The sequence below is a fragment of the Mesocricetus auratus genome, unplaced genomic scaffold (genome assembly GCF_017639785.1).
Source record: "Mesocricetus auratus isolate SY011 unplaced genomic scaffold, BCM_Maur_2.0 Super-Scaffold_2245, whole genome shotgun sequence".
Classification (NCBI taxonomy): Eukaryota; Metazoa; Chordata; class Mammalia; order Rodentia; family Cricetidae; genus Mesocricetus; species Mesocricetus auratus.
Genome location: NW_024429180.1, coordinates 34,823,919 through 34,850,141, shown reverse-complemented (window position 1 = coordinate 34,850,141; position 26,223 = coordinate 34,823,919).

The following is a 26,223-nucleotide window of genomic DNA, read 5'->3' as shown; positions in this document are numbered from 1 at the left end:
GTTAGTCTGAACACACAGCAAAAAAGAGTAAGTGACTCCACTCTGGTTTGGGATGGTGTGGTGGAACCTGCTTTCTGAGCTGAGCCTAAAATGAAGCTTAGTCCACAACGACTTCCCATGAATTTATTTATTTTAAGTGTGCTTAGACAAATTAAGTAATTTTGTTTGCCTAATTTCATCATGGTCATTGAGTGCCCTTGTCTGACATGGGTATTCCAAAAGGTGTTGTCCAGCAGGATAGCAGCAACATGACCCCGCTTTGAGTGTCAGATCCTTTCCTAAAAGCATTGGGCCAACTTCCAAGTATCAACATGGCTAGAGATGTTGCTTCCTTTCCCATGCCCTTGGCACATAAAAGATTCTAAATGCAAATAAGCAGGACTTTGAGTTTCTAGCTTGTAAAGAGCACTCTGAATTTTCCCAAGGTAATTTGTTGCAACACATTGTTGAAAATACTGTTTGTAGAACTTTTAAGTATATTTTACTCATCATTTAAAGCAGCATTCCCAACCTCTTGTTCAGAGCAGACAATGGAAAGGTCTTCCACTTTTCTGAAGCAGTTGCAGAAACATGACCCTGTACTCCATCAACAAGCACAATCACACAAAGTTGAAGGAGAGAAAAGCTAATCATGGAAAACCTCAGAATCTAAAAATACTATTTTATCACTTCTAAAAAGCTTTAGTATCAGACTGTTACCATTTCCATCCTTTCAAGTGGTCCCTCTGAATGACTGTATCAGAAAGTTGAGATAAAGAATTGCTCTATCAAGTGAATCGGTTAAAATCAATAGTATTAATGACCAAACTATCATTATTCTCTCACTAAATTAGAAAATATGCTAAAGTCCAAAGCCATCAAGTTTTTGCCTACGGTATAGAATATGTGAATTCCATAGATGGGAGAAGTATAAAGCTAGGGCAACCATTTTGGAAAACAACTTGGCTAATCTCAGGAAAGTGAGTTCAGCTGTGGTAGCACACATCTTTAATCCCAGCACGCAGGAGGCAGAGGCAGGTGATTCTCTGAGTTCCAGACCAGTCTGGTCCACAGTGTGAGTTCTGGGACAACCAGAGCTACACAGAGTAACCCTGTCTATCTAGTGCCCAGCAATTACATACCCAGATGCTGTCCTGAACTAGCCCAAAATATTCTCAAAAAGGTGTGCCTTAAACGAAACAAGGGAATTATTTAACTATCCTGTAGTCAAGGGAAGAATTTAATAAATAGAAGTTTATTAGAAAGAACTGCTTCTCCACATTTTAAAAGGATTAGGTGAGTAATAGATAAATTTCAAAATAAAGAAAAAATCAAGTTGAATCAAGTGTGGTGGGATACACCTGTATTTTTGTCACTCACAAGACAGAAACAGATGTCAAAGATCAACAGGTCTGCACAGCAAGGACATAGACTCTGACTCAAAAAGGGGGGGCAGGGATACGCTAGACATATCTCTCTTCTTTTTATGAGTAGAAAACCTGTGTTTAAACTGGGAGTATGGATATGATCAAAATATATTGTGTTTATGTACAAAAATGTGACTTCAAGGTCCATTACTACAAGAATAAAATAAAATGTTGCAACCTGAAAAAAGTATGTTTGAGACAAGGCGAGCCTCACTATTTAATCCAGGCTAGACCCAAACAAACTTCTTTTGCCTCAGCTTCAGGAATGCTTGGATTTTAGACTTATGTCACCATACCCGCCTCAAACAAAATTTATCACTTTATATTTCTTTTATTTTTTCTCTTTTATTGAAAATAATTTTTTCTCACATGATATATCTTGATTATGGTTTCTCCTCCCTCTACTCCTCTAAGCTCCTACTCACTTCCCCTCCCATCTGTCTCTCATTAGAAACTAAACCGGTTTCTAAGGGATAAGAATAAAATATGATTAAATATAATAAACATAAAAGATAAAACAAAGCTAACACATTGGAATAGGAGAAAACAAGCAAACAAAAGGAGACCCAATTGTTATGCAGTCACAATCACATAAAAGTACTAAACTGGAAGCCATAATAATAATAATATATACATAAAAGACCTGTATAATATATATATACATATATATTTATTAAATAAAATTGTAAAAGCCATTAAATGACATTATGAGAAAAGGAATAATGTACTTGAGTTCATTTTTGGTTGACTGTCTATTGCTGGGCTTACTGCCTCCCTTAAGAGTAGTTTGTTCCCCCAGTGAGACTCCCTTGGAGAAAACTAAATTTTCTTTTGCAAATGGTTGTCAGTTTGACAAGTTAGGGATGGTGGTATGTGTCTACTTCTCCTTTCAGCTCTAGGACCTGAACTTGTGCTGAGTCATGTAGACCCTGTGCATGCTGCCTCAGTCTCTACGAGTTGATATGTGCATCAACCATATTGATTTGGAGGACCTTGTTTTGATCATCTCAATTCCCCATGACTCTTACACTCTATCCTCCTCCACTTCCGCAGGGTTCCTTGAGCCCTGAGGAGAAGGATTTAGTAGAGGCATGCCATTGAAGGCTGAGTGTTCTAAGATATTTTAATCTCTGCATAATGCCTGGATGTGGGCCTCTGTCTTTGTTCCCATCTTTCACAGAATGAAAGGTCTCAGATGATGGTTGAGCAAGGCACTGGTCTACAAGGATAGCAGAATGGCATTAGGAGTCATTGTATTGCTACTATTTTCTTGTTTTTAAAGAACAATACCATTTGGTTTTAACCTCAGTCCTGGGCTTTCTAGTCTCAGGTTTTTGGTCACCTGATCACTGTCAGATGTGGGTTCTAACTTGTTGAGTGGGCTTCAGTCAAATTAGATATTGGTTTGTTACTCCCATAAACTTTGTGCTAACATTGCAGTAGCATATTTGCAAGCAGGACAGCATTGTAGATCAGAAGGTTTGTGGCTGGGTTGGTGTTTATGTTTCTCTTTTTGTAACATGCAGAGTACCTTCCTGTGCTTAGCGGTGAAACCTCCATGTTCAGTGAGTTGTTTAGATTATGTCTTCAGCAATGGGGTTTTGCCATCAGTTTGTGGAAAAGAACCTATTGTCTTGGCAGCAGTGTGAGGTTTTTTTATAGGTTCCCATAGGATTGCTTTGGCCAACAACTTAATTAGAAGTAACACATTTCAAGCACAGAATGCCTCATTTGGTGAAAAGAGATGTCCAATTGGAATAAGTCTTCCCCACTATTTGGTGATTTCATTTAGATTACCTGCATGCGTATATATTTTAGGAAGCTTCTACTATGTTAGGTTTCCATACCATCCATCAAACAGCCCTTAACTGGACCATCTATCTATCTCTCTCCTTGTATTTCCTCCCCTCTCATATTTCCTCTCCTCTTTCAATTTTATCCTCCAATCTAATCTTCCCTCATTCATCTATCCATAGCTATCTGTTCTATTTCCCTATTCTATGGAGATCTGTCCTTCCCATATAGTCCCTTACTCTATACCTAATCTCTGTGGCTCTATGGATTACAGCTTGTTTATCATTGACTTAACGGCTAATATCTACATATAAGTGAATACATACCATATTTGTCTTTCTCTGATCCTGGGATAAATCACTCAGGGTGATTTTTTCCCTAATTCCATCTATTTACCTAGGAATTACTTTATTCCACCTTTTTAGTTGCTAAGTAATACTCCATTCTGTAAATATATACCCTATTTTCTTTGCCATCCTTCTATTGAGAGTCATCTAGGTTGTTTCCAATTTCAGGCTATTATGAACAGAACAATAATGAACATGGTTGGGCAAGTACCCTAAACAGTCAGACATGGACGGCAGCCCCGCCTTTCACTGCTGAACTATCTTCTGCTGATAGATTCAGAGAGAAGAGGAATCACAACCTTGAGTCATACCCAGTGTCGACCCATCGAGATCATATAATTCCAATCCAATCATCCACACATGTGGTCCTGGTTAAACTAAACGGGTCAGTCACAAAGGTAAACCAAATGACATGAATCTGGGAAAGGGACTACTGGTAAGGATAGGGAGGGTTAATGTGGACAGAAGTGTGACAAGAAAGGATTGTGGTGGTGAAAATAATAAGAATATTTCACACATATATGAAATTCTCAAATAACAACATTAATCAAAGAAATATACCATCCTAGCGAATGGGAAGTTATTTTGATCTGCCACAATTTTTTTACAATGAAACTATTATTAGAATATAGAATATAGTTTGACAATAGTATAGAACAAACTGCACTTATTCTCTTAAGTATTCTCTACATGGTTTAGCTATAGAACAGGACACCAGTTACAACAAATTCTAAGGCCTGTAAACCCTGATACACTGGTTATGTGTCCCTTGCAGATGTTCTCTGATCCTTTCAAAATGAATTTTTCTTTTGGTATATGACAGTTTCTTTTGTTATTTTTCTTCAATGTGAATACTATACTAATACAAAATAAATATTAATTTTCCACAGTGAAGCCAAGTACCTGTTTTTGTCATACCCACATAGGACTTAAAATCATTTTTTTTTTGGTTTTTTGAGACAGGGTTTCTTTGTATTGTTTTGGAAGATGTCCTGAAACTCGCTTGGTAGACCAGGCTGGCCTCAAACTCACAGAGATCCACCTGCATCTGCCTCCCAAGTGCTGGGATTAAAGGCATGTGCCACCAACACCCAGCACTTAAAATCATTTTAAAGAAAACAAAAATTCAGTTTAATACGGTCAAAAATATCTTGCCAAAAATATCAGTGTGGAGCATAGAGTTGACTTAAGGTACACATGGAAAGCAAAATTATTATATTCATATGTGATTCTTTTTAAAATACAGTCAAGCAATTTGTGCTCCGATAAGTTTTCTCCAGGGTCTTATGCTGTAAGTTCAGACAGAAATTCTTCATAGGGAATGTAATTAATATAACACAGTTTAATGTCATGGTTAATAGTTTCCCAGAGTGTTCTGATTAGAAAATTAATCTGCCTGTGTTTGTAGATGATAGAGCCATTTAAAAGAGAACAGAAATATTCCTGTTAATGCGAGATACTTAACTAAGGTTCATTTCAAAGTGTTAGATGTCACTACCAGACCACACTCCCCGTATTGGAAATAAATAGAAAAAATGAATTAGGTAATTATTAAGACCGTTGTATGATTATCGTTTAATGACTTCCTATTAACACACAATTACTAAAGCCTAAGTATAATTTGTTAAGTCACTTGAACTAATTTGTCTGACAATAGCGAATAGTAACTCTGTCAGTCAAAAGTTAAAATAAATGTAAAATAAGTGATAAAATCTCTGTGGTGTTCAAGAGATATTTTTCAGTTGTGTTTTTCTTTACATCTATGCTGGATTTCATTGCCGCTGTTGTGTGGATATTCTGTAGGATCAAATATGTATGAACCCTGTCCTTATTGAGGTCTCTTCTTAATATGTCCACCTGTGCCAACCCTCTGCTTTGTGGTTAGTCTACTTGAACCCATTCTAATGCTGTCGTTCCCTCAATACTACAATGAACAGTCTGGTGTTTGCATCATTAAATAGTAATGATGTATAGCTCATTGCAATAGTTAGCACAGTTAGCATTCTTGCCTCACTGCTGAGATATCTGACTTAAAATTGCCAGTGAAATTAAGCTAGACCAGTATGCTGGCCTGACACATGGTCCCAGGTCACCGGACAATTTTATATTGGACCCTCATTCCCAGTCCTTAATCTTTCTCTCTTTGCCAGCATCAATTGTAATAACCTTCCTGAGAATCTCTGCTCACTTGCTGCTCTCATCTCTCTAAACCTTCCCTTCTTGACCTCTTCTGGGCCTTTTCAGTTTTGTTCTCTGCTCATGTCATTGTACATCTTACTATGCAGGGTGCTCAAAGTAAGAAGCCTGATTTGGTTCCACTCTACGGCAGTCTTAGATAGCATAAAACAACTAGAGAACTGATGCTTCCCCAGACAAACTTGTCCTAGTTTACTCTTCTACAAAACAAGGAAATGAAATTTTTCCAGTCAAACAAAGCTGAAAGGATCTCTAAGACAAGGAAATGGGTATCAAACTAGACCATCTTCCCAGTGATCATGAAAGCAGCAATTCATCAATACTTGTTGAATCAAGTATTGTTTTGCGTGAGGCATCACATGACACAGCAGAATGAGTCTTCAGAACAGGATGGGATATAAATTAGTTTCTCGACTGTTCCTTTTAATCATGTCCTTGAAGTCTTTCCTAGGTATTTTCCCCAGTGCCCTTCTCTTAAAATCTATGACATTTTAAAACATTACACATACAACTGTAATCTGTTTATGAACTGCATACCTATCAATGGTGTACACATAAAGATGCAATTACTCTGCATCCTGAGAACCAATTTTTATAACCTTGGGCAGGATGCTATTGTCTCTGCTTTCGTGCTTATGACCCACTAAATAATTGGGTGGTTTTCAGTTGCCTGCTGACCCTCTGAAAATTTTTCTTTACATTTAAGAAATAGGGAAATAATTGATATGTTGAAAGTAATTGAGGAAATGTGTATGAAGGGTTTTATTAAAGAACTTAATATAATATATGCCCAATAAAGATTCATTTACCTTCACATTTCAAGTCCCTTCCAGCCTATGAAATCATAACTGTACTTGAATATTGTCAATGTAAACAAAACACTCAGCCTCTGGGAATCCACTGGTGCAATTTTCCCTCCCAACACCAATATCTGCATGCATCAGCACTATTCACTGTTCGGGCAAAAATCCAGAAAGTTCTCTCTGACTTGCCCTGCCCCCCCTTGATTGTAGTTCGACACATGATAATCAAGGGGGTACAAAAAGCACCACTCCAAATCTGGAAAGGAAGACTAGAATCGGTGGCTGCTCTGTGTTAGCCATTTGCCAGTATGAAAAAAATACCCGAGAAAAACAACTTTAAACTGTGGACTCTGATAAAGTGGCATGGTGGCAACATGTGGCAGAGCGGACCTGTCACCTCCTACAAGCCACGAAGCAAACAGAAAAAGTGTGGAAGTGACCAGAGACAAGAGACACCCTACAAAAAAGACATGCCCTAGGTCACCTTCTTCTTTTAACTTGGCCCCACTGCCTGATAGCCCATCAACTGGGTTGCAAATGTGTTTCAGTGGAAGAGTACTTGCCCAGCATGGAGGAAGGTGTTTATTTGATCCCCAGTAACACACATACTCCACTCCAGCCCCACCAAACAACCAAAGGAAGCAGAGGTGGTGTCCAAAAGCAAGCAAAATCCCTTTCAGCAATGTTCTCTCAATAGGGTAAGTCTTCAACATTTACACTTTGGTACACTTTGGTCTAAATCATAACCCACCCAAACAATTAAACCAATTAAATTATTACCTAATAAGATTGGGTTTCACTCATTTTTCTGGCTGAAAGAATTTATGACTTTTATTTCAAAAGGTAGACTAATTCTATGTAAGGAGAAACACTTATCATCAGTATAAAAATTAAAATTGGAAATGAGAAATACAAGACTGTTCCACAGAGACATGAAACAAAGGACTCTCTCTCACACACACACACATACACACACACACATGCAACATCCAGCCCTCTCTATATCACCTACAAAAACCAACTAACTGGACAGCAGCAGGAATTCTGAGGTATCTGAGCAGAAACTTTCTGTTTCACATCTAGTCTTTAAATCCTGTCAATTCTACTCAGATCTGCCTGTCTGCACTGCTGCTTGCCATAGAACTACCTCTGAAAATGATAGTTGATAGTCTGTGCCACTCCTTAGGCTTTGTTGGTTGTTTGGTTGTTTGGTTGGTTACTTTTTTTTTCTTTTAAGACAAAGTCTCACTATGTAGGCCAGGCTGCCTTTGAACTTGTGGTATCTCTGCCTCCTGAGTGCTGAGATTACAGACGTGTGACACATCAGGGTCAAGACTCGGCTGCTCCACTGTCAGACTCTAACACATTGAAGGAAGGGTAGTTCTCCCTAAGAAACCGCCATAGATCACACGGCAATGTTGCTTCCACTGGAACACAGATACCTGAAAATCCCTTTCACTTGAGGCTTCATCTCACAGAAAGTCTGTTGACTTGAAAACAAAGCAGCACGGGCCTAGCTTAGGGAACAGAGTGCTCTCTTTGTTTACCGAGCTCTTAAAATACCAAACCACAGGCACTAGACAGAGGCCTTTCTGTACACTTTAAGAGAATCTTCCTTCCTCCATATGCAGAGATCTGCATTTTAATAAGAAGGGGATTCATTCAGTTTGCTTTTGGTGCCACTGCAGTCCTGACTTGTCTTTGTACAGAAGTTCTTAGGAACTTTGTTCACTTCCCAGTACTTTTCCACCCTTCCTGTAATTAGGGAATTTGATTCATAGTGCTGCATGGTTTAATTTACTATAGATTCTTCTTTCGTCCCTTTCCTAGTTTGAATTTTATTTAAGAATTGGTCCAAAATTGTGCAATTTAGACCTGTGTTGCCATCTCCCTTTCTTCTTCTTCTCTCTTCTAATAAATCGTTTCCTTTACCTGAGGTTGTATCTTGGTAAATGAGTTTCCAAGATTTGTCTTGTCTTAAAGGCAAATGCTTGTGCCTAATTATCCTTCCACCATATGGTTCCTCCTCTCTTCTTTATTCTTCAAAACTCTCACGCTCTTCTTCTGCAGTTGCCACAGAATGCATGTGCCCTCTTCCCGTTATGTTTGCACACTTTGAAACCCACCATCTGTCGTTGTCCTTCAGATGGTGACTAAATCCTGAATTTGTTTTAAGGTCTTGCCACTTCTATAGCTCTGTTTCTCCCCTCTCACCAGTATATGATCCCCTAAGGCTTATTTCCATTTCTTACTAACAGGGGGGAGTAAACACAATACAGTATCCTCTCTTCACTCACACAATGACGAGGAAGAGGGGATGCTCTATTGTGAGTAAGGACAAACTTCACAGGCACATTTAAAAATGAACAAGCTTGAACGAACTAAAAAGGTGATTATGCCTTACCATCTTCCTGTGACAGCCCCCCCACCACGGGAAATAGACACCACAGGGAATTTGTCTTAGTCCTTTTGGGCCTTTCTAACAAAATATCTCAAAGCACATAGATTATCAGCCACAGATCTACCCCACTGTTCTAAAAATCTTTGAGTTACAACATCCAGGTACCGGCAGGTTCAGTTAACTGTTCTTTCTGTAGTATCCACTCCTGGTAGAATGGACTTCGGACTTTCTCCAGAGTGTCTTTAAGAGAAATAATGCTATTTATGAGTCATGCTCTCATGTCTCAATCACCTCCCAAAGGAACCATCCCAAACACTATCACATTTGACACAGTGTTTCAACATATAAATTTTGGTGAGACACAAAAATTCAGTCTGTGACAGAACTGTAGCTGAAGTTATTTTTGATAGATGAAATTATACAAACATGTGTTAGTCCTCATTCTAATCTATGTCCCACTTTTCACTTTCAGTCATAGTATGTTTTTAACAACTGCTCATTCCTCTGACCTTTATAGATTTACCCAGATAAATCTGTTTAATTAAACATTACTTGTAGTTTAATATAACTTTCTGAATTGAGGTTCCAGAACTTAGGGGCTCATTCTTCAATGTAGTCATTTAAAGGCCATATTCTTTGTCATCTAATGTATACATAATCTCCAGTGTCTTTCACTTTGTTTTTTCAAGACAGGGTATCACTTTGTAGCTCTGGTGGTCACTATGTAGACCCAACTGCCATGAACTCACAGAGACCTGCCTGCTTCTGACTCCCAAATGCTGGGATTAAATGGGATTAAAGGCCTGCACACTATACCTGGTAGATTTCAGTTATCTTGACCATGTTCTCTCTCTCTCTCTCTCTCTCTCTCTCTCTCTCTCTCTCTCTCTCTCTCTCTCTCTCTCTCGGGGTATGGGGGTGTGGGGGGTGTGGGTGTGGAGGTTGATGACAGGTATTTTCCTTATTTACTTCCCACCTTATTTTCTTAGAGTAGGTCTCCCAAAGAGCTTGAAACTCACTGATATTGTAGAATAACTGGCCAGCAAGTCTCTCAGAGATTCTCCTATCTCTACCTTCTCAAGCACTGGGACCATGGGCAGAAATTACAGGCTCATGATGCCATGCTTTAATTTTTTTATGTGGTGGTGAGTGTTAAACTTGAGCCTTCATGCTTGCAAAGCAGACACTTCCTGAGTCATTTTCCCAGTCAGTCCTTACTCACTGCTTGGGAGCACTCCTGACTTTGAATTCTGTCTTGATACAGCTGCACCCAGTTCTGTCCAGTAGATGACCAAAGATGATTTTTCTCTAATTCTCAAATAAAGACTCCAGGGACTTCACCTTGAAGTGATCATGCTTTCATACGACATAGATACATTCCCTTAAATGTTATAATACACTAATTTCTGAAAAGTTTACCTACCAACGACTCATTTCTTTCTGGTCCCCAAAATGTTCTCTTAGTAACATACTGTATGTTAAACATTTTATTAATTAGAAATCCCTCTGAAAATATGAACAATAATTTGTTCCTATATGTGTTTACCTCATGCTATAAAGTATGTTTTATATATTTATGTGTGTATGTAGCATTTTGAATATGTATTTCAAATACTTACCTTTATATTATATACTTACATACTTAAAATATATTTTAAGACAATGTTAACATTATTTGTGTTGCATAGACTGTCCGTCTAGCTGACATGAAGTTAGCAGAAAGCATGGCAGATGGCAGGAAAATATTATTTAGCCTTAAGAGTGGGGCATAAATCATTCATTAGTGAATAATTTATCATTCAAAGATAATCAGGAGTTGATAGTATCACAACCCAAGGACTGAATTCAGAGAGGTTTCTGGTTGCTCAGGCCTTAGGAAAATGTCTAGGTGTGTTGAAGGGCCACCAAAGAAAGATAGAATTATACTGGTGAGACAATAGGATAGACCCACACACCCAAACCATAAGGAGTTGGAAAGCAGTTTCTCAAAGGAAATTGATATAGTTATATCAATCTGTTTTCTGTCACCGACAACACAATAATACAGGGTGTTTGAGTTATAAAGAAAAGAGGTTTATTTTAGGTCATGATTCTAGAGTCCAAAACCAAGATACACATTTAGTCATAATGTCATTGTCAGAGACACTTGGTGTCAGGAGATATCACATGGCAGGAAAAAATAGATTGCTGAGTGCATGTGTGTCATCTCTTCTTGTCTCTGTCTTCTATGAAACAATTAGGATTCAGTCAAAGGGCTCAACTGGGAAGACTTTATCCCATCCTACTTACCTCTTCCAAGCCCCATCTATAAATGCTGTAATCACATTCAGATTCTATACTCTTAAAATTCCAAGGTGAGAATTGAGTTTCACTACACAAACCTGGAAGGTAATAGCCAACCATATGTCCAAGCCACAGTAACACTCTTGCCAGTAATAACAAGGTCAAACAGAAGCCCAAACAGACAGAATTGAGATAATCACATAAATCCGCTGGGGTGGATCAGCCATTCTACTACAGTCTGTTAATCTTTCTATTCCACAGTTGTTGACTCTTACTGCTGCATCATGATCACTCAGTAAATATCAGTTACTTTGACATTTTCTAATGTTAGTGTGGACCTCAGGGTATAAAAGGATTTTGTCATTTATTTAGGAAGAGGTACAGTTTTTCAATGCGTATCTAAAGATGACATCTATTGTGGCTTTTAAAAAATAACCCACATCTAGGATGGTTGAGAGGAAGCTGAAGGACGAAAGGCAGAAGAGGTGACAAGCAACCTTGTATTTACAACATAAAGGCTATTATTTGTTTTCCATAGCAGGTTTGCATTAAATAGAAACAGGAATGTTGTTTGATATCTGCCTCTTAAATTCTTCCAGTACACAGTCTATGATAGCTAAGGCCATATTGAAGGTTCAGAGCCAACAAAAGAAAATTTTAAAAGTTTCCTCACTGTAATTTTCTTAGGATTCCTTAAGTATGCTTTTTCTAGAAGTTCCTGGCAGGCCATCACCTGTTCAAGGATTCAGTCTGTTTTTTTTTTTTTCAGTTCTTTCCTTATTCAGCATTCTCAACTATATTTTAGAGCTTTTACAGGTGGGTACAATGGTTAGAACTTAGCCCATGCATTATTGAATGTTTATTGGAAAACTGAAAGAGACTCTGCATCCTCGGATGGAAAGAAAAAAGTTTAATACCTAGGAAGACCTGAATAGGGGATTGGTGATAGCCTAGGGAACTAGTAAAAAGATAAAGGCAGAATCCACATTTTGCCTTCAAGAGACAAACAGAACAGCATAGGAAATTGACCAAATGCCAGTATCAACAGCCAATTTTCTTTAAAGCTAAAGATTTTAAAATGCTCTATTTAACAACTTTGTACAACTTCAGAACTATACTGAGGGTAAAATTTAAACCATACTAAATGGCTCATAGGCTAGTATGGGAGTCTGTAAAATGAAACAATTAGTAAAAGGATGTTATAAAGAGTATTATGTACATAAATTCATGTAGTCTCTTTAAATATCACTTTTTTCATTAAAAAGCATGTTAAATGTTAAACAAATGGTCTCCCTCCCTCCCTCTGTTCCTCTTTGCCTCCCTTCCTTCCTATCAGTCAAGTCTTTATGATAGTCTTTGGAAAGCAATAAGCATAGATACAAGATAGAGTTCCTCATGCATCCACTGACAACCAGGACCAAACAAACAGCCCATTTGCCTTAACTACCGAGCGTGAGTTTGGACAACAGATGTTCTTCTGCATGCAGTTTGCTAATTTATTTCATTCTTTTCTTCCACTTACATGAGATACTGTGAAAAATGTATAACTGAGTTTTTTGTTCCTCTCCATAAAAAATCTAGTATCTCCTATTAGTATTCCATCTTTCAATATCAAAATTTAAGAATGCCAATTACCAACTATAACTTTCTGTCATGTACAAATGTAAATCTCACCTTATTCCTTATACACATAAAATATCAAATACATTTTTCAAAGAGCAGCAGTAGGTGAACAAGCAAACAGAGCGGCTGTCTCACCATCATGCTCTCTATGGCCTTTAAAAAAATTTTTAAAAATAATTTGCTGTTTACTGAGAAATTCTGGCATGCACATTCAGTATCCCTCTCTCCCATATTTGTATACATCCATACATTGCACAGAGAGCTGGAAATATGTGCACTGTTATATTCAGAGTCTGTGATGATTTAAATGGGCGAGGCCCCCATAGGCTCCTATAATTGAGTACTTGGTTCTCAGTGTGTGGAACTGTTTGGAAGGATAAAGAGGTGTGGCCTTGTTGAAGGAGGTGTGTCTTTGGGGGTGGGCTTTTTCAAAAGGCAGTGCCATTATCATTGTCTGTCTCTGCCTCCTACTTATGCATCAAGATGGGAGGTCTCAGCTGTTCCTGCCACCATGCCCTACTCCGCCATCATAGACTCTAACCCTCCGAAACTATAAACCTCAAATTAAAAGTTTTCTTTCATTACCTTGGTCATGGTGTCTTATCACAGCAATAGAAAAGTAACTAAGCAGAGCAATGATTTAAATATGGTGAGTTTTGCAGGGAATGAATGACTTCTGCTTAAATTACTCATTGCAAAGCATGTACTAGGAAACCACTGAAATGAGAATGTGTTTTTCTATTATGTCTATGGGGGTAGCAATAATGCTAAAGTGACTTGATCTACTTAAGGAGGAAGCTGACTTGCTTTCCTATTACAAAGTATAGCTGACCACAGACTATTCAAATTGGTTACAAATTTTAGGTTCATGTTCTTGCTGCAGTCCTGCTACTTATCTTATTTCATCTTAGTATTTTATGGTATTAGATGTTACTGTTTGCATCATGAGCACAGGAATTTTTTTAATGCACTGTCCCCTTACTCTTCATTAGCGCTGCTACTAAACTTCACTTCTTAAGGAAAAATGACTTTATATGTATTTCAAAACAGACAATGGAACGGCTGGACAGTACTACCCTGTGTGGCATTTTAATTATTTATATAATATATACCTTGACTATATGCATCTAGAGAATATATACTAAGTTCATTTTGAAAACTTGTGGAAATAAGATAAATGTGGTAATAAAATAAAACAATATGAAAATGATAAAGTACCAAGTAAAAAAATCTCCATTCTCTACTCCTAGTTCTATTCATCCAAAATAACCATGTTTAAGTGTTTCTATTTCACATTCTCCTGTTCATTACCCCATAATACTGAACACTATACCTATGCTTTAGTGTCTCAATTTATTGATGCTATAATGAGAGGTGAAAATGACCTTATTCATACTCTTTCTGCCATCTACTTTTGTCCCAAATATTGCTCATTTAATTTTTATTCCTATTTAATTTGCTGTGTGTGTGCATGTGTGTGTGTGTGTGTGTGTGTGTGTGTGTGTGTGTGTGTGTGTGTGACATGCATGGGGAAAGAGACTTGAATGTTGGTGCATGTGACTCAGGCCAGAGAAGGATATCAGACTTTTCCTCTGTTATTCTCTGCTTATTCCTTTGAGACAGGATTTCTTACTGACTCTGAAGGTCATGACTTAGATTAGGTTGACTGGTCAGCAAATCTCTAGGATCCACTTGTCTCTGTCTCCCAATACTGGGGTTATAATCATACAGGGCCATGTCCAGCTTTTAAGTGATGGGGGATGTTCTTCTGTATATATGTTTCTCTTATTGGTTGATGAATAAAACACTGATTGGCCAGGAGAGAGAGGAAGATAGGCATACCTAGGAGAATGCTGGGAAGAGAGGCAGAGAGGCACCAGGAGGAGATGCCATGTAGCCAAGGAAGGAGTAACAGGTTCAGATCCTTCTTCAGTAAGATAAGACCACATGGATAATTAAGACAGAGCTAGCCAGTAAGAAGCCCTAGCCATCGGCCAACAGTTTAATATGTCTCTGTGTGCTTGTTTGGGTCTGAAGTACAGTAAGACCTGGAGGGACAGAAACTCCAGCAACATTTAAGGATGGAGATTCAGGCTCAGGTCCTCATTCTTGCACAGGAGGCACTCTCACCCACTGGGCCATCTTCACAACACCACTACTTTTATTTTTAGTTGCATGTATAAACATGGATATATTTACATTGATCATAAATGTATGAATGTGACAATATAATATATGGTGTGCGTAATGCAGTCTTTTGTCCTTTTGTTTTGTATTCTTGCCATCCTCCCTCCCAGTTCATACTCTCCCAAATGCCATATATCTGCAACAAATTAAGACTCATTCAACATTTTTATGATTATGTATTACAAGACTTATACTTTAACAAAGAGTTTGTTTTCCAAGATTAAAAAAGAAAACTTCTTGAGCTATTTCCACACCAATGTAAATAAACTTGATACTCCCGAATTGTATATACAGAATGGTTGGTGATAAATTTTATGTTATGTGTTTTCTAGACCTAAAAAATCATCACACAATTGTATAATCAGGCACATAAGTACATGCAGAGTAAATCTTCACTTTGCACAGTTCCTATATAAATCCCTTTCAGTTGTCACCCTTGAGTTAGCACACAGTGGAAGTTACATTGCAATACTGTAAACATAAACTACAAATGCATAAAGTACAAACCTCACTGCTGCTTGTCAGTCTACAAATCACTATGTAAATAACAAAGGTACAAGATGATCTGTGACCAATCATGCCATTTCTTTCGAAATCTGTTGGTGATTGGCCACTGAACAATTTTTATTCAGTGTATGCAGAGACAGTTAGACACAGTACTTAGGTTGTCTCCTAGTCTTCCAATAATAAACCTATATGATGTTTACAGAAATGAAAAGCAAAAGAGAGAAATGGTTGACAAAGATGCAATGAAGTTATAAAAGCCGAACATACTGGAACTGAAATTCAAAGCAATCATAAACAGAATTGAAACAGAATGTAGCTGACCATGGGCATGCTAACATGACACCATTCAAAAGGTGAGACCTTTGCAGCTGATGACATAGATAAGGAAATGAATTGTGACAAAAAGAATGATGTCCTAGAGGCAGTAAGGTCAATAAGAACCTTCATGTTAAAGAAATTTCCAAACCTGCCTCACGCCACTGAAAGTGCAAAGGCTAAAAATGTCATAGCTGATCCAGATTTACAAAGAAGTATGACAGCTTGCTGAGGCATGGAAAGCTAGTTGTATATTATGTGTTCTCTGGTGAGCAGAATGTCTTCTGCTGTATGTTGCCATTGCTGTATGTTTGCTTTAATGTCTTTATAAAGATATTAAAATGCTTTGATTTAAAGCATACTAAATAAAATTTGGTTTACAAGTTTTGTTTCTCTGCATAAGAACCAACAATAAGACAGATTTTAAAGTTCTGATAAAGATATGAGAGCAATCATAGCCTTTCTCCACTGATCATTAAGTTCACTCGGCATGGTTTCGGCTTGCATGCTCACTGTGATGGCACAACTCTGCATGCACACATTTGATTATATAGACTACATTCATCACTTTTTAAATCTGAGACCATGTTACCTGCTTTTTCTGCACTGTTTCTCTTCCAACTCAGAAATTCTTTACGGAAATAAAATTATATGCCTTTAAGTGGTTTTAAGTTTTTATTTTATTATTTTTTGTTTTTGTTTTTGATTTTTTAAGCAGGGTTTCTCTGTGTAACCTTGGCTGTTCTGGAACTCACTCTGTAGAAAGGCTGACCCTGAACTGGTAGAAATCTGCCTACTTCTGCCTCCTGAATGCTGGGATAAAAGGTGTGTGCCAGCACTGCCTGGCTATGATTTTTTAAAAAAATACTTGTAAATTTCACTGTATTTATATTTAATAAAACATACTGAACAATTAATTTCTTAACAAGCATTAAAATGCTTTTGTATGTCCAAAGGGTCATTGTTTCGATAAACAAATACATGAAACAGATTCCCAGAAGCTTGATGACAAGGTTGAATATACGTATATATATTTCTTTAGAAGTCATTGATATCCTTGTCAGTCAGTAATTATGAGAGTTACTTATAAGAATGAGTGTATGAATGTGTGTGTGTGTGTGTCTTGTATAGCTGAGGCTAGCCACAAACTTGTCACACCTCCTCCAACAAGGCCACACTTCCTCTAACAAGGTCACACCTCCTCCAACAAAGTCACACCTCCTAATCCTTCCCAAACTCTCATTAACTAGGGACCAAGCACTGAATCATGGCCTATGGGATTCATTTTCAATGAAACCATCTCAAATACCTTATGATCTTTCCTGCCAAAACTGATTACCTCAGAAAAGTAATACTCATATTTTGGCAACAGTAAATTTCATATAAATTAAAGTTATAAATATAAAATGAAGAAAACATTCGCACATGATAATCTGGAATACTAAGATGAAAAATAAAGTTTCTGAAGGAGAAGATGAGATCTATTTGGCTGTGAAATATTAAAACTGCAAATTTAAAGTATAGCAAAAAGCATACATGGTAATGTTTATTTGCAAAGTCAATAGGCAAATTACATATTTGTTTTAAAATATGTAAACAAATTTTATTTAACATTTATTGCTGCAGAATAAGTTACATATTTATTCATAACAGGCAAAGAATAGAAAGATTGAGTGATAGATAAATTGACTGTCTCACAGTCGATTGTGGCTTGGTATCTGAGTGTGGCTTAGCTATGTGTCCATAATTCAAGACTTTTCATGAAGCTGCAATCAAATTCTTCACAAGGATATCATTCTCACCTGGAAGCTGGCGTTGGGAAAGAAGGATCACTTGCAGGCCTTTCTGTAGAATAGTCTCACAAAGACAGTGAAGTGACCTAAGAGAAAGCAAGAGAAATATCTCAAGGATGTCTTTATGAGCTGGTCTCAAGTGGCATCTTACTCGTTCACTATCTTGTTTCTGATTAGTCATTAAAAGCTCAAAGTGAGAGAATTTTGCAAAGATGTGAACACCATAAAGCAATGATCATTGGGACTGCCTGAGAGGCCACTGACCATGATGCTAATCTCACAACTTTTAAAAAATGTACACAATTTAATATGATTTCCTATTTCAACATGTTTGGATAATGTCTCTCAAATACCATAAGAAGGAGAAATCATTTCTTTCCATTGTTGTGTTCAAAGTTCCCACCCGTTCTTTCTGCATTCTAGACTACTATGTATATATTGTAAAAGCATATATCCTTCACCTGATAGATTTAATTATTTCAAGTATGAGGCCCAGGAATAGGCAAGAGGACTTCTGTCCCACCTTTACATTTGATGAGGGCTTACTCCATTAACTGGCCTACTCGGTAAACCTTAGTCCTGCTCTGGTAGATTATTCCATTTGCCCTGTAACCTGAAAATGAAGATGAAAAACCATGCATGGCTGGATGTGCATACTGTTTCTTGCAACCACCATAATGTCTGTCTCACTTCTTATCTCTTATTTCTAGGCCTGCCAGTAAAGAATCTGACATTTTCCAAGACTTGGCAAAAAATACTCATGCTCACATCTGCTATAATCACTTCTGTGTGACTTTTTTTTCTGTCTCTAAATTTGTCCACTCCTGCTCACTCAGCAATGTTTGCAACTGCAATCTATCATCTATAAGGTTGTGGGAATTAGGACACAGAAGTTTTTCAGAAGCCATTATTCTGGCTACCAGCATGATCAGTGTCTGTCTTGGTCCATTTTTGGGGGGTTTCTAGTAACACAATGCTAAAAGCTAAGTAAGTAATAAAGAAAGGAAATTTGTTCTGGGTCACATGTCTAGACATCTAAAGCCATCAAGCCAAATCTTTTGATAGCCTCCTTTCTGCAGAGTGGTGCCAACACCAGTGTCACATTCTCCCTTTAAAGCCACCATTCAATCCTGGTAGCTCCTCTCTGATTAACTTTAGCGTTAAACACCTTCCAAAGGCACTACTTCCTATGTTTTCAGTACCATACAAGGAGAATTAAACTCAACATGGGTTGTGAAACAAACCATACAGCAATATCCATCCCCACTCACACAAAAATATGCTTATTTAGAATGAGAATATAAAAAGTAACTAGGATTTCAGGAAGAATATGAAAAAAATATACATGACTGAAAAAAAGGCTGTTAAGAATGTAGGTGACAGGAAAAAAAACAAGGAAATATTCATTGTTTGTGTGATTTGGGAGCAGTACTGGGAATTGCAAACCCAGGAGCTCATGTGTGCAAGGCAAATGTTCTATCACTGAGCTGCATCCCTAGCCCCAGAAACACATTTTAGTCATATATGTGTAATCAATAGTTAGTAAATACTCTGTTTTTGATCATTCTTCTTGTAACAAACTAAAATATTTTAAAAGCAGAATTATTATTTGTAAACCAAGGTAGATTAATAATAGTAATTGACACAATGAGTTGAGAAAATTTTCATTAGAACTATAATTATTACTGAGATTCCAAAATAAGCTTCCTTAGAGAGTCTATATATACAACAAAGATCATAAAAGAACTTGCTGTGGTATAAAAAGATTAAAGTTAGTTTGACAATATTTAGCATTCCCCTAGAACCAGAAAACAAAACCATTCATAAAAATCCTTGCTTTATATTTGCAATGTGATAATGGAAAGTGCTATATTCTGTGTCATAGTGAATAACATCTTTCCATCCTTAAAAATTGCTGTTTGGTTTTTATTGCATAGAAAAGAACATAAAAATGTTCCTTTACTAGTCCTAAGAAGGTATTTGTGTAGTACAATATATTAGTATTAAGAAATGAATTTTCAATTGTCTTGCAAACCTCAGACTCATTCAAACTACATCACTAATTGATATTACAATTGCTTATAATGCCAAGTAAAGGAAAGCTAAGAAATAGATTCAAATAATTACTTAAAATTTAGTGGTCAGTGGTACACTACCATGCAGACAAAAGTAAATGAGCATACGCCATATTTTTCTAATGAACTCATAACTTTAACATATCCGCAGTGATAAGTTGTCTGTATATGGCACTAACTGAGGAAGCATATTGCCAAGAATATTATGCTTACTATGCTGAAATGTACACAGAAACACTGGAAAGTATTCTAAATATGTATTTGCCAGTATGTCTTATGGATTGGAAAACTCTTCAAGATCAAAATAATAAATAAAATATAACTAATCAGTTTAAAACATTTCTTATGCTTGTGTTTACTATTCACTGGTATAAAAATTATTCTATGTAGAATTCAAATACCTTCAGGAATACTAATGTTTTAATAAAATTCTTCATTTTATTTCTTTGCTCAGAATAGAATTGCTGGTTAATATTATTTTTAATGACTGTAATATTATCTTGACACCAAATGATGGCTATGGGCTCATGAGCATTTTATAATGTCAGAATTTTAATATTTTAATTGTGAATTCTTAATAACATGAATTCATTCTTCTGTCTGAACTCTGGCATCTTCCTTTTAAAAAGAGAATGTAGAATTTTATTTTTAGAACAGAATCAGTATATATGATCTTAAAAATTTGTTTCATTCTGTGTGAGACAAATTGAGGAAAACTTTGAGTTCTTGTAGGACTTCATCAGGAACACAGCAATGGTGAAGACTCTGTCCGTTTCCATATTTTATTAAATTTATTCATTTATTTTATATCCCAACTATAGTTTTGCCTCCCATTCTACTTCTCACCTTGCCCCAATCCACTCCTCCTCTGTTTCTGTTCAGAAAGGGCAAAGTCTCCCATGGGTGTCAACAAAGCATGTCCTATCAACTTGAGGTAGAACTAAGCTCCTTCCCTCATATTAAGGCTTCGTAAGGCAACTCATTATGAGGAACAGGTTTCCAAAAGTCTGCCAAAACATCAGGGACAGGACCTGCTCTCACTGCTAGAAGTCCCACAGATATACAACTGTCACACATGTATAGAATGCCTAGGTTGATCCCATGTGCTCTCTTTGGGTGTCTGTGGCAGTGTCTGTGAGCACCTTGAAGTCCAGGTGAGTTGTCTCTGTTGGTTCCTTTGTGATGACCTTGACACTCCTGGATCTGACAATCCTTCCTCCCTCTCTTTACTAGGATTCCCAGAGTTTAGCCCAGTGCTTGGCTCTGGGTCTTTGCATCTGCTTCCATTGGTTAGTGGATGAAAGCTCTCTGTTGACAATTAGAGTAGTCACTAATATGATTACAAGGGATGGCCAGTTCAGGCTACATGTCCACTATTGCTAGGAGTCTTGGCTGGGGTCATCCTCTTAGATGCGTGGAAATTTCCCTTGCACTAGGTTTCTATGACTCCAAAATGTGCTCCCCCCATCAAGATATTTCTTTCATCACTGTCCCCTTCTATCCCACCTCTAACCCTAGTCCTCATATTCTCATCCCTGCCCATCCCCAATTCTTTCTACTCCCCTTCCCAGGAAGTTCCAAGTATTCTGCTTTGGACCCTATTGATTACCTAGCTCTCTGGAGCTGTGGATTTATAGCATGACTACACTTTATAGATAATATCCACTTATGGGTGAGTACATACCATGTTTGTCTTTCTGGGTCTGTGTTACCTCACTCAGGATTTTTTTTTCAGTTCCATCCATTTGCCTTCAAATTTCCTAATGTTACTGTTTTTAAGAGCTGAGTAATACTCATGTAAATGTACCATATTTTCTTGATCTATTCCTTTGTTGAGGGCATCTAAGCTGTTTACAAGTTATGGCTATTACAAATAAAGTTGTTATGAACATAGCAGGGCAGGTGTCCTTGTAGTATGTGAGCATCCCTTGGGTATATGTCCAACATTGGTTTAGCTTGGTAAGTCTTGAGGTAGACTGAGTCCCAATTTTCAGATAAATGGCCATACTGATTTCCAAAACAGCTGTACAGGTTTGCACTTACACCAGCAGTAGAGGAGTGTTCCACTTCATAGCCTCTCAAACATAAGCTTTCTTCAAGATATTCAATATTACTTAGAAAGAAAAATCCAAATTGAATAATCCTGAGACTGAATCTTTGTTCTTAAGATAGTTTGTGGGGAGGTGAAAAGAGAGAGGGCTCATCGGTTAAGAGCACTGTCTGCTCTTCCACAGAACCCTGGCTCAATTCCCCACACCCATGTGGCAGCTCACAACCATCTGTAACTCCAGTTCCCAGGAATCTGATGCCATCTTCTGGCCTCTGTGGTCACTGAACACTTGTGAGCATAGGCGTACATGCAGGCAAAACACCCAGACGCATAAAATGAAAACAGTAAATCTTTTTTAAAGGTAGTTTTTAATTTTAAATCTTAAAGACTTAAGGATATAAATCAAGTAGATGACAATGTCTGTACCTTTCAGAAAAGGAACTTTAACATGTTTTGCTATAAAATTGCAAGTCGTTTTTGAGAATGCTATGTATATAAAAGAAGATATGGACACAAAAAATTATCTACTCTGGTATAATAGTAGAGATTTGACTGTATAGAAAAGCACAGAGGGAAAGCCACTCAAATAATCAAAATGCTGAGGAATATTTAAATCAAGGGGTACAGAAGTATTCTTCCTAATAAAAATTCAGTAAAGTACTTTTAACTTCTATAAGAATGGCTTGTTACACAGTGGTGCTTGAGTACATATCGCTGAAGGATTTATATTGAACAAATTAAATCTCTGTGTGAAGTGAGAACATGATGAGGGTACGAGGTAAACACACAAGGAGAGATGACTTCAGTTGGAAAGGTATGTCTCTTGCAAGTAAGCATGATATTCTGCTAACATAAAGGATTAACACTAATCATCAGGGTGTTAACAAATACATCAAGGGAAGGAGGCACACAGAAAGGAAATATATTTATGAAGAAATGAGGACAGGCACAAATATTAATTACATTTCTTAAATACCCCTGCCATGAAACTCATTTAGAAAAAAGTCCTTTCTATAGCATGAAAAATGAAAGGAGATTTGATCAATTTAGAAATAATGAGGATTCGTGAGGTAGATGGTGAGACAAGGAGCCTCTGTTTTGTAGACACATTAGCCACAAAAGGCTACTAAGAGATTAAGACAGACTGGCTTCTTTGCACATGTGATTGATAATAGGTAGTGTGCATTTTTAGAAAACATTTGTTGCAAAGAATTTTGCACAGCTGAAGAAAAAGGTCAAGGAACCAAAGCAGAGAGAATGATCACCTGGGAGGTAGGTTGATAACTATTAACAAAATAGTGGTTTTGTCACCACAGCACAAAACTCCTCTGTAGCAAGAAAAAGCGATTCCAAGAAAAAATGGATAGCAATACATTATCATGATAAAAAAGCATTCAGAATTATCTTTTTTACAGAATTATCCAGAAAATGTTTGGTATTTCAACATTAATGACATTTCTGGGTAGGCTTCTTGAATGTTTTGTTAAACAAAAAAAAAAAGGAATTTGATTTTGGTAGATTGTAGTCAAGGGCAATCAAAGTGTTCTGAATGTCTGCAATAAAGATAGTAAGATGAAAATGGATCAGATATTTTTTATCCATGCTACTTAACTCTATCAGGGGAACACATAGTACTTGCAATCTCAACATCTAGCCAAGATATTCCAGCAGAACCAAATTAAAGATTTCCAGCATTCCAGCCACCTGACATTTTGAAATTGTCAATACACCATTTTTGAACTGAAAGTTATTTTGCAAAAGTACACACATTGTTTTTTCCTTACAATCCTAGCTAAAAATCCATAAATATGTGTCTCTGTCAGAGAAAGTAAGTACATTAGGAGGGAAAAAACTGACAAATATTTGTAAACTTATGAACATTCCTTATAATAGCTCTGTAATACTCTACAGAATCACATTCTTATTTTAAGTAAGCACATGTTTATTAGCATTTAAGTTACTTGGAGGGTACTTATGGAAGTTTTTATTTGGAAAACTTTTTATGAGCATTAGGTCATCAAAAATGTCTGCAAAGTACTGATGTGTGAGAAACTACTATGCTAAAATACTTACATGGTATATTTCTCTCTCTCTCTTTTTTTGTTTTTTTTTTTGTTTTTTTTTTTTGTTTGTTTGTTTTTACGAGACAGGGTTTCTCTGTATTGTTTTGGAGGCTGTCGGTCCAGCCCTGCCTCGAACTCACAGTGATCCGCCTGTCTCTGCCTCCCGAGTGCTGGGATTAAAGGCGTGTGCCACCACCGCTCAGCTGGTATATTTCTCTTTTAACAATATACTCTACACGGTTCACATTCATTCTTCCCCATATCTCTCTGTTCCCTCTCACGAACTTGGGGAATTGATTATACATGGCATGGTGACTAGGGTTAGTAATAATGTATATACTGTAATGTTTTCTTGAATTTTGGTGAAGTAGATTTTAATTATATACAAATACATGCACACTTGATGATTCAAAGTGGTGATGAATGTATTAAACTAATAGTGGTAATTTGAATACAGTGCACATTTACATCAAATCATAATGTTGCATACTTTGAGTAATTCCGTATTTCTCATTGATATATTTTTAAATGTCTATTACTAAGCTCATGAGGATGATTTCATCTTTAAAGAATACAAAGTACAGGCTGGAGAGTTGGCTCAGCAGTTAAAAACACTTGCAGAGGACCAGTGTTCACTTCCTAGAACCCATCTCAGGTGGCTAACAACAGCCTGTAACTTTAGCTCTAGGGGACATGATACCCTCTTCTGGTTTCTGTTAACACTACATGCACAAAGTGCACATCTTGAAAAGACACACACACACACATGCACATACATAAAAACTGAAAAATCCAAACTATGGTTTATATTTGCAACATTCAAAAACCCCTGTTGATTCCATTAATCCATTCAAACAAATTTTCACTTACACTCAGTTTAATAGAATTGACTCTTCATTTTACTCAAATTATTTGTTCTGGTAATTCAGTTCAAGTATTGTCCCAAGGTCTGCCCTAGATATCCTGGGGGATAAACTCTCCATAGAGGCTCAAATCGTGGGCCTACCTTGCAAGGCGTGCTAGCTTTCAACAGACAGAAAGGTAATTTTGGTGTGTTCAGCAGAGATTTAACTCCTGTCACATGTCTGAACAGCAAGAGACTACATTGAAAGAAACTGTCTGGAGACTAAGCATTCTGAATTCTCTTGAAAATTCAACAACTCTGCAAAGGACAGACATAGCAAAAAAGAGAAGTCTCAGAGGAATGGACCTTTGAAAGGGTATTGGTTTGTAGAAGAAAAAGATGCCAAATGTAAAATGTAATTCTTTGTTTGAATCACAAACATTAAACAATTGTTCTTTTGTGGGCTCATGGGCCCATGAGTGTTAGTTACTGTGTAGCTAAAGAGTGCCATGTAATCATGCTTGTTGACTTTCAAAGACCCCAGATCTTATGATAAATGAAAACCATCAGGGAAATGCAAATCAAAACTCTGAGATATCATCTTACACCCATCAGAATGGCTAAAATCAAAAACATTAATGACAATTTATGCTGGAGGGGATGTGGAGAAAGGGGAACACTCCTCCACTGCTGGTGGGAATGCAAGCTTGTACAGCCACTTTGGAAATCAGTATGGCGGTTTCTAAGGAAAATGGAAATGAATCTGCCTCAAGATCCAGCAATTCCACTCTTAGGCATATAACCAAAATATGTACATTCATACTGCAAATATATTCATAGCAGCATTATTTGTAATAGCCAGAACCTGGAAGCAACCTAGATGCACCTCAACTGAAGAAGAACCTGTGGGGCATTTAAATACTGGAGTACTACTCAGCAGAAAAAAAAACAATGGAATCTTGAATTTGCAGATAAATGGATGGCACTAGAAGAAAGCATTCTGAGTGAAGTAACCCAGACACAGAAAGACAAATATGGTGTGTAAGCACTCATAAGTAGATATTAGACATAGAGTAAAGAATAACCAGTCTACAATCCATATCCCAGAGAAGCTAGGAAACGAGGAACCTAAGAGAGACATGTATGGATACCTCAGAAGGGGAAAGGGACAAGATCTTCTGAGTAAATTGGGAGCACAGGGGGTGAGGGTGGGGGTAGAGGTAGGAAAAGGAGTAGGGGAGGAGAGAGGGGAGGAGATCATGAGGGATCAGGAAGGTCGAGTTGGGGGAAGAACAGAGAAGGAGAGCAAGGAAAAAGATACCTTGATAGAGGGAGCCATTATATGCTTAAAGAGAAATCTAGCACTAGGAAAATCTCCAGGAATCCACACGGAAGACTCTAACTAAGAATCTAAGCAATAATGGAGAGGCCACTTTAAATACCCTTCCCCTATAATGAGATTGATGACTACTTTAATGCCATCATAAAGTTTTCATCCAGTAGCTGATGAAAGCAGAAGCAGAGATTCAAAGCTAA